The 10,273-nt window shown below is 30.7% G+C and overlaps 1 long non-coding RNA gene across 1 annotated transcript; it reads right to left on the bottom strand.

Annotated features, from left to right (window-relative positions):
- Window positions 1–1,015: 1,015 nt before the first annotated feature.
- LOC117127127 lies at window positions 1,016–10,273 on the bottom strand. The gene is made up of 2 exons (XR_004449921.1): window positions 5,398–10,273; window positions 1,016–5,331 (listed from the first exon to the last, which is right to left on the bottom strand). It is a non-coding gene; the product is annotated as an uncharacterized LOC117127127 (long non-coding RNA).

Raw genomic sequence — 10,273 nt, 5'->3', positions numbered from 1 at the left:
AAACAATCAATCACAAACCTTTTTTTTAAATACGAACCCTAAACCCTAAACCATCAATCCTAAACCCTAAACCTTCAACTCTAAACCCTAAAATATCAACTCAAAATCCTAAACCCTAAACTCCAACACTAAACCCTAAACTATCAACACTAAACCCTAAACCGTAATAAGTAAATTTTAAACCCTAAACCTTCAACTTTAAACCCTAAACCCTAAATCCTAAACCTTAAACTCTAAGCCCTAAACCCTAAAACCCTAGAGTTGATGTTTCAGGGTTTAGATTTGAGGGTTTAAGGTCTTAGGGTTTACATTTAGGGTTTAGAGTTGATGTTTTAGGGTTTAGATTTGAAGGTTTAGTGTTTTAGGGTTTAGGGTTCGAATTTCAGAAAAATATAGGGTTTAGGGTTAGGGTTTACGTTTAGGGTTTATAGTTGATGTTTTAGTGTTTAGATTTGAAGGGTTAGGGTTTAGAGTTGATGTTTCGGGGTTTAGGGTTTAGAATTTATGGTTCATGGTTTAGGGTTTAGAGTTGATGATTTAGGATTTAAAGTTGATGTTTTAAGTTTAAATTTAGGGTTTAGGGTTTACTTTTAGGGTTTAGAGTTGATGTTTTAGGGTTTACGTTTAGGGTTTAGAGTTGATGTTTCAGGGTTGAAGGTTTAAAGTTGATGTTTCGGGGTTTAAGGTTTAGAGTTGATGATTTAGGATTTAGAGTTGATGTTTTAAATTTAGATTAGTTAACCATATGTTTTTTTGTCAAAGTTAATCAAAAGGTTATAAATGTCTTTTATCTTTCATTAAGGATGAGTGTAAAAGTAGTTAGTGTAAACATGAAAAGTGCTACTTTGAAAATGATATTTTTGGCAGTTTCCCTTTTCAAAGTACCACTTTTAATGTTTACACTAACCACTTTTACCCTCATCTTTAATGAAAGGTAAATGACATTTATAATCTTTTGATTAACTTTGACAAAATAATAATGACTCACCGATTAGGGTAATAATCTCAGATGCTCTTAATGAGGTAAAAAGTATTGTGGCTTACTCTTACGAATTCTGGTGTACTCTTGTCTATTCTGATACTCTTCAAATCGATGGGCAAAGTCTAAAGTGCCCCTCTCTATATGACCAATCAAAGCGCGATTTCTCTTTCTCTCCTGTCGAGATGGATTTATGGGTTTATTGTTTTCTTATTGTTTCTCTCTCTCTATTAGGATTTATTGTTTGTTTCTCTCTCCTCCAATACGGTTATTATTGGGTGTGGCGCGAGAGGAGCTCTCCTACCCTAAAATCGAAATCAGCGATTCTTCGATTCTAAAGGAGACTGCGGCTGCTCGCTTGGATGCTGAATCATTGAGCAATGGATCCCCAACTTCAGGTAAAACATTATCTTGGTTCCAGTCTGTATCTTATAACCTCATCAAAGTGGAATGAAAAGCTCGTTCGGTTAGTGAGACAGTAGATTTCATATTTGAGTTGTCAATTAGGGGAGAATGGGAAAGTGTGGGAGTTGAGTGGTGTGTGGAATTGGATAATCAACAAGAAAAGTCGGGGATCAAAGCTGAATTTCCCAAATGAATGGGTTGAATAGTGTGAACCTGGTAGACTAGAAAATTGTAAGTAGGCGAAACTTTACTCCCTGACAAAAATGTGTAATAAGATATAACTTAGTATAACTTCAATAGAAAAACTAGATAACTATGAATAACTTTAAGAGTTTAATTTTTTTGTACAACAGATAATGGGTTATTCTTCTACAAACATACACTTTGACTATAATGGACATTATGAGAAATCTGGAGATGATTGTGAATGGATTCCAAGCGATGGTCGTTTGTATGCTATATTTTTTAAGACATCATCATTGGATGAGATCACTTATTCGTTTTTGAAGGAGAGGATATGCAAGAAGAAGACCATAGATCCGTGTACAAAGAGGCTGAATTTGAGTTATATTCCATTGCTAGTGGAACCTAAGAGGCAATCATATATTTTGGATGATGAAGATGTGCTTGTGTATCTGACGTTTGTTATAGTAAAGCAATATAAGACTCGCCTCTTCCATTCATTTTAGTCATTCCCTAAACCCGAAACCTTAGAAATTTATCTCAATCTCGGATTTCAGAAACTTCTCTTGACTAATTACTTCAATCAAGGTTTTTGGGAGAAATTTTGGTGATGATGTCGAAAGGATCGAGTGAAGAACAATCGGTGATGCATGGGACTGGATCGACTGATGAGATCGAATTTTGTAACCTTCTTCTCCAAAGGAGTGAAGTAACATATAGAAATAGAAATAACTTGTGGTGATTGATTTGAAAGAATCGACTGAACAGATCGAATATTGCAAAGTTTTGTGGTCTATCGCGGTGAAGACGAAACCCTATACACTTTCAGTCGTCGTTTTTGAGATTTAAGCAGTACATCACTATTTTGTTATGGGCCCTAATGTCCAAACATATTTTAGAATCTTATGTTTGCTTTGATTTTACGCAGACCCAATTGTAAAATATATGTTGAACCATAATGTATGAATGTTAAAATCTGATTGGACCAAGGTGTAACACTATGTAAGAATAAAATTCAGCAGACTCAATTTGTATATGTATTAAATTTATTGTTTATGTATACAATTTGATTTTCAATAGATAAAAAAAATTATTTGGTAATGACTAAGTCTATTTTATTTTTAATAGATTTTATTTAAGAATTTTATATTTCATTTGTTATATTGAGCAAAATTTCTTTCAACGTTAACTAACGGTATCTTTATATATTTATGAAACAGTTTTTAAAATGTTTACATACATATACATATGCACATTAAGTGAGTACCTATATAATTAAATATTAACCGCAAGTGAGGAGTCTAATTCAGAAGTAATATAGAATATTATTATTTTTAATTCTTCATTTCATCATTAACCTAGTTGTAATAAAAATAATTTTTCTTTATAATTTTCTTTTGTTTTTCTTCAACAAGTATCTAGATTTGATTTTATAATAAATGTGTTTAGAAATTATAATATGAAATGATTTGTGGACATGAGGATTGTCTAAAATTTTGATAACATAAAACCAAACAAATACTAATTAGCTTTGATTTATTACAAAAAACCTCAACCATTTTAACCTAATATACAAAAATAAATATGAATTTACAATCTAAACTATTAAAACTGAAGTACAAAATGTACTTAACCCTTAATTTTCCACAATAATTACCATTGCATGCCACTGACTCATTTAACAACATTACAAATCAACCTTAATTCAATTAATTGAATTAACCAAATATCACGTGTTCCCTTAACCAACCTTAACTCGGTTAGAAATTTGAATGCCGTCATAAATTCAATCTATCCAATGCTGTAGAGTCGTAAACTGCTAATATAAAGAACCATGTTTGTCAAATCTATAACATAAAATTATAATATATTAAGTCTACTATATTTCATCTAATACTTAACCAAACGTGTACTTCAATTATATACTCTGATCAAGAAAATTAATATTATATGTATATAATCTGTATTTGGTGGTCTGTAAAAGATTTTCATACCAAACTGCATACTTACATATGGTTTGTGTAACCACGTTTTTAATATTATTTAGCCGAACCATTTATGAAATACTAAATTTGGAATGTTATATTCAGCAGATTTTTCGATGCACACACAATCTATATCATTAATTTTGTAGAACCTTAATATAAAAAAAAATTCCAAAGAGGACTCCTATTTTTAAGCTATCACAATAACCAAATCTATATCAATCTTACAAACAAAATCTGCATATATATTCCTTTCAAACTTCAAATGCATTCTATTCAAAAGGTAATATTAACTAATAAAATATGGAAATGTAAAAATACATTTATTAGTGTTACTTCAAAATTTGTATATTCTATTTCCAAAACGTGAAATCACGTATGACTAAATATAATAATTCTTTTTTAAAAAACATCTTAATTGTATGATATTTTATAGTACAAGATCTAAATCTCTTATCTTAACCAACCCTAACTGATTAACTATTAAAATAAAAAGAATTGTTATTAAATATTTTAAGATATGTATATATTCTTTTTAAAATGTGTAAATCATGTTTGACTAATATTTAGTCAAGATTTTTTTAACCTATAGACTCGACCAAACAGTATATATACAACATTCCTATAGCGTGGAATCAAATTCTTACTCACAGAACAACTAAAAATGTTTATGAAAACAATTTTTACTCTACTATCTATTCTAGAGGTGGGAAAAAAAATCTGAATCCGAAGAACCGAATCGAATCATAACCGAAATTGATTAAATATCTGAACGGATTCAAAATTTTGGTATCTAAAGAACCAAAACCAAAACCGAATCCGACCCGAACCGAAGTATTTCGGGTACCGAATGTATCCAAAATAGATTTGTATACCCCGTATATAAATATATTTTAGATTTAATTTCTATTAAAAACATCCAAAATATATAAGATATTTTTAAATTGTTCAAATACTTAAAAATATATACAAATAGTCAAAGGTAAATGAATAAAATAGCTTAAATATACCCAAAACATCAAAAATACTTGAAATATCTATTGATTATTTATCCAAATATTCAAACCAAATCAAATTATATGTTAAGTTTAGGTATTTTGATATATGTTATTCAAATTTATATGTGATATATTATTTTGTTTGTATATTTTGAGAAATTTAAATTATAAAATGAATTTTAAAATTTTAAAAATAATTTTAATGGGTTATCTTAATCCGAACCAAACCCGCAAAGATCCAAACCGAACCCGAACCAAAACTTAGAAATACCCGAATGGAGCTGAAATCTTTGACCCCGAAAATCTGAAACCCGAATAGACCCGAACCAAACCTGAATGGGTACCCGAAAGCCCACCACTAATCTATTCATATATTTAAACATTCATAACAAATATCATATCAATCAACTACCACAAAATCTTTTTGTGTGCTTAATCTTGCCGTTCACGTAAAATATCTTAATTTTCTCAACTTATATTCGTTTATTACGTTAAGCAAAGAATCAAACTTGGAATAAAATCGTATAGGATATTCGCTATATAATACTAAAAATTCACAACTAACAAAATCTTAGATATTAATATTGACTTACTCTAACCTTTCCTAACTAGCTATATATACCTCTTTCCTAATAATCTAAACACCATATCATTCAACGCAAATCCTCCGAAAATATCTACTATGACTACTTTTCATGCTCTCACAAAACTCAGGCCTTATAAAAATAATCAGCGAGTTTAAGTTAAGTGCTTACAAGATGAACACCGCTTCTAGAGATACCTTTGAGATGGTATTAACAGACTAATGGGTAAGTGCTTACAAGATGAACACCGCTTCTAGAGATACCTTTGAGATGGTATTAACAGACTAATGGGTAAACCAATATTTCTAAACATTTGTTGTGTTATAACAGGTGACTGCTTTAACAAGCTAAACTAATATTTCCTCTGTTTTGTTTTGTAGGGAAACAAAATCCAAGCCTGTTGCAAAAGAACACACATGTACCATGTTCAGCATGCTATACCAGTTGAAAAATGGGGAGTAATTAAAAATGTTCAAATCAATGCAGCTGGTAGCAGGGCAGACGTGTTTCTGTTTATTTCCCAAAAAAAAAAAAATTACATAGATTTTGATTTGTGATTCAGGTCCACTATTTATTCGGTTACAAATGATAAATATTTTAAAACCATAACAAAATGGCGCAAATCAATTCATCTAATTAGGCTTTGTAAATATTTAATAGAGATATACATATTTTTATATGTTTTTGGGTTACTTTTCCAATTGTTTGTATATTTGCTAGCGATTTTATTGTTTGTAAAGCTATATAAGCAAAAATTTAAAACAAGCTATAAATCACAAATTTTAGATTTTCTTATTTAATAAAACTATTAAATCTCAAATAAATGTTCTAATATTATACACTTTATGTTTAGTTTACCAAGTAAAAAAAAATTACAATATAAGAACAATACAACCTCAAAGCTTAAAAATGTACACTAAACAACATAAACAAGATACACCAATGTCACAACTAATAACATATGAAACAATAACATGAATATTTTTACAATAAACAAAACATATAATTACATCGAACATACATCCGCGCGGACGCGCGGGTCAAAAGCTAGTCTTAATCTATTAAAACTGGAGTACAAAAAAGAAATAGTCCTAAGGTTTCCTAAAAATTTACCATCCAATGCCACTATATTTAGCACTGCCGTTTCTTTTTATGACTAAACCGATAAATTACTAAACCATAACCTATACGAAACCATTTATATTAAACGCCTGCCACTAAACTTTAAACAGAGCCGTTTCTTTTATCAACTAAACCATATAATTACCAAACCATAAGAAAATCTTAACAATACTAAACCATCTGAATACAATTAATAGCTATTTTCCAACATATCATTGCATAACCATAGCACAATATGTAATGAAATTTTTAACCTACCTTCTTCCTCTTGGTCTACAAAAATCATAGGATTCAATAATTTAGATTCATACATACCTTTCCATAATTTTACTAAACCATAGAGTTCCATTGTGATATTCCTCGGATAATATTAGTCTGCATAATCAAAACCAGTCTATTAAATGGATATAAAATTCATTATTCATATATATATATATATATATATCGATATTTTTATCATAGTATATATTCAAAATCAAAACTAACTAAAGCAATACGATCTTATCACTATATATTTGCGAATTTAAAATCAAAACTAATCAATTATTATTTTCCTTAACAAAATTATCTTTCAAAATATTTTCCTATATTTGCGCAATCAACAAAACAATTAGGATATTATCAATTAATTACCACAAATTACATTCTAATCTTGCAAATCACGTATAATATTAACTATTAAAAACCCACATTCCTTAAAATATGTTAATTTTTAAATAACAAATCATTTTAGGAATATATTCTAATAGTATATTCGGTTTTAATGCTGGATATCATGATTCACGACTAACAAGATCTTTACAAATTTTTGTGGCGTTAACCCTATTTTTTTCCTAACTAGCTATATATACATCTTCCCCTATAACGTCAAAACAATATTGTTCAAAGTAAAACCTCCAAAAATGTGTAAGATGACTACTTTTGTTCCTCTCACAAAACTCAGGCCGTATAAGAATAACTGCCGAGTCCAAGTTACGTGCTTTCATTCTAGGAGGCAGAACACATCTTTTGGAGATACTTTGAGATGGTTTTAGCAGACCAATGGGTAAAACTATCTTACTAAACGTTTCTAGCATTATATCTATAACAGTTTACTGCTTTAACGATAATCTAATACTACCTCTGTTATATTTTGTTTGCTAGGGAAACAAAATCCATGAAACTTGCAAAAAAAATACACATGTACCGTACTCAAACTGATATCTCTTTCATTCCGACCACGGTTACACAAACTGAAATAACCTAATCATTCCAGGACAACCGAAAGCAAAGCAGAGCTTGTATTGATTCTTAAAAGATCTGTAAAGTGAAAGAGGTTTTTGATTGATGAATATACCGTGTCCGGGCTCTGTCTATATTCGATTGAAGGGTCTCGGTTCCAGGAAGATCATACATTTCTTTCAGTAAACCACTGCTCAGCTTTGAAAAGAGTGTCAATCGTGAATATTTTAATCTTGAAAATCATAACACAGAATGTTGAATTAAAAAAAATAATCGATTTACTTGGAAATAAACTTGAACCTAAATCTACAAACTCAAACCTGCATGCCTAAATCAAGGTATGTGTAGTTTTTGCGTGAACCATAATCAAGATCTGTGGTGTTAATCACTAAATCTAACTTCAACATTTGTTTTTTTAAGCAAAAAAACAACGGCAAAGAAATAAGTGATAGAGAAGTATCATTTTCTACGGGAATGTTAAAAGTCGTACAAGGCATGTTTCTGTTTCTTTCCCGGGACAAAAAATTAGACGGGCTTCAGATTTTTTGTTTGGCATGGGCTTCGATTATTGTTGAATGGGCTTCTAATAAAATTGCCAAAATCTAGTAATATATAAGTGCATGTAGTTTTGTTTACTTTATTTCATTATTTTCTCATGTTACTGGTTATATAATGTATTTGTTTAAAAAATCTTTATTTTATCATATTTAAAATTTACTTTAAATAAAAATATTTCTATTATAATTTAATATAACACATACAATTATACTTAATAGTCTAATATTGTACACTTTAATTCTTTTCTTACCAAGTTAAATGAATAAAAAATTTCTCAAAATAAAGTTAAATGCATAAAATTTCAATAAAAGAGAATATAAGTTCATGGTTTATAAATAAAAACTAAACAATCTGAAGAAGAAACACCAATGTCAAAAAACACAATAACCAATTATTAACATGAATATGTGCAAAGTGAAAAACAAACAATCATGAAAGAAAAACACCCACGCGGGTCAAAAGCTAGTTTAGTTATATAATAGGATATTAAAATCCGAAAAAATAAACCAAAACCAAACTGATATCCAAAATAAATAGACCTAATGTCTTAACATCTTAAAAATAACATAATTAACAACCTCATCTCGCGCAAGGCACGGATTACTACGTAGTGGTAAAAGTAAAGAGAAAAAGAAGAATGACAAAGGGCTTATATCTTCACACCAAAACCAAAAAAAAAAGAAAATTGATTTCCCACATCAAATTGATTCACTTTCCAATGAAGGAAAATCAAATTTCTTGATTTATGTCAATCAAGCGCCATGCCAAATCAACAATTAATTTAGAGAATTAAAATCTTGAATCAGGTTTTGAAAATCATAAATTGCCAGTCACAAATACGCTATCCTACTGGAGCCAACACTCGACCTAGCTAACGATCTGAAACACACCGACCTCTAGTAAATTACTATTGGAGGTGGGTTTCACCCAACTCCACATCTGATTTAAAGATTCGACCCAATTAGTCAAAAGGCTTATTAAGAAGATAACAAACCAAAGAAGGATGAATGCTCATCTCGAGTCCAAGGGAGTCAACGCCGCTCTGACCAGATAACTGAAAACGTTAAAGAAGATCAAAACATTTAACGAAACATTTATGGTGCCATATATAAGTTGAAGATAAAGCCTACGTTATGATTCTCATACAGACGACTATAGAAGAATTAGGAGAAGAGGATATTGGCCCCTTTGTACCCCACATAATCTTAAATCACAGTATACTCGAATTCTCATACAGTCTTATTTTGTCCTTCGATTTTATATTGTATCTATTAAGATGAGAAAAGTTTGTTACGTTCATTCAGCTCAAAATTTCTGTTACAATGAAACTGTCTTTATATAGAAGTTAGTTAACCGGAATGAGTTAACCATCTAATACATTGAACCAATCTAAACCAATACTCTAATAGTCCCTCTCAAGATGGCGACGAGATTGAAGTAAGTCCCATCTTGCCAACAATAGAATGAAAGAGTCCCGGCTGTAATGGTTTAGTGAATATGTCAGCTACTTGATTAGCTGAAGTGACATGAAGAGTCTTGATGAGCCCCTCTTTGACATGATCATAAACTTTATGACAATCCGATTCCAAGTGCTTAGTTCGCTCATGAAAAACTGCATTGTTGGCTATGTGAATAGCTGCAGTTGAGTCACAGAAGAAAGCAACATGATTGTCTTGAGGCGCATCAAACTCTCTGAGTAGTTTTACTAGCCACTCGATCTCTCGATCACCATGACCCATTGCTATATATTCAGACTCTGCCGAAGAATGAGAGACAGTGTCTTGCTTCTTGGATTTCCAAGTGATCAATGATGATCCAAGAAACATACAATAACCAGTTGTGGAACGTCTAATGTCTTTACAAGCACCCCAATCTGCATCTGTGAAAGCCTTGAGTGTCAAGTCAATATTAGCTGCATAGAACAATCCCATTCCATTTGAGCCTTTCAAGTAATGTAAGACTTTGTAGGCCGCACGGACGTGAGATTGTTTTGGAGCAGAGCAATACTGACAGAGCTTGTTTACTGCGAAAGTAATGTCAGGTCTTGATACCACTCAAATTACCCTAAGGAGTGTTACTCTCATCAAAAGAGGTTCAGATGTAGTACTTAGGGATCGAATCCACAAGGAGATAGGGAACAATTAAATCTAGTGTTTATTAATTCTAAGAGTTGTAAATGTTTAAATGAAATAGCAATAGTAACAAGCGAAGTAAATAGTAAATGTAACTTGGTTGGAA

Source organism: Brassica rapa, chromosome A08, assembly GCF_000309985.2.
Source record: "Brassica rapa cultivar Chiifu-401-42 chromosome A08, CAAS_Brap_v3.01, whole genome shotgun sequence".
Classification (NCBI taxonomy): domain Eukaryota; kingdom Viridiplantae; phylum Streptophyta; class Magnoliopsida; order Brassicales; family Brassicaceae; genus Brassica; species Brassica rapa.
This window is presented reverse-complemented; position numbering and strand designations above follow the sequence as displayed.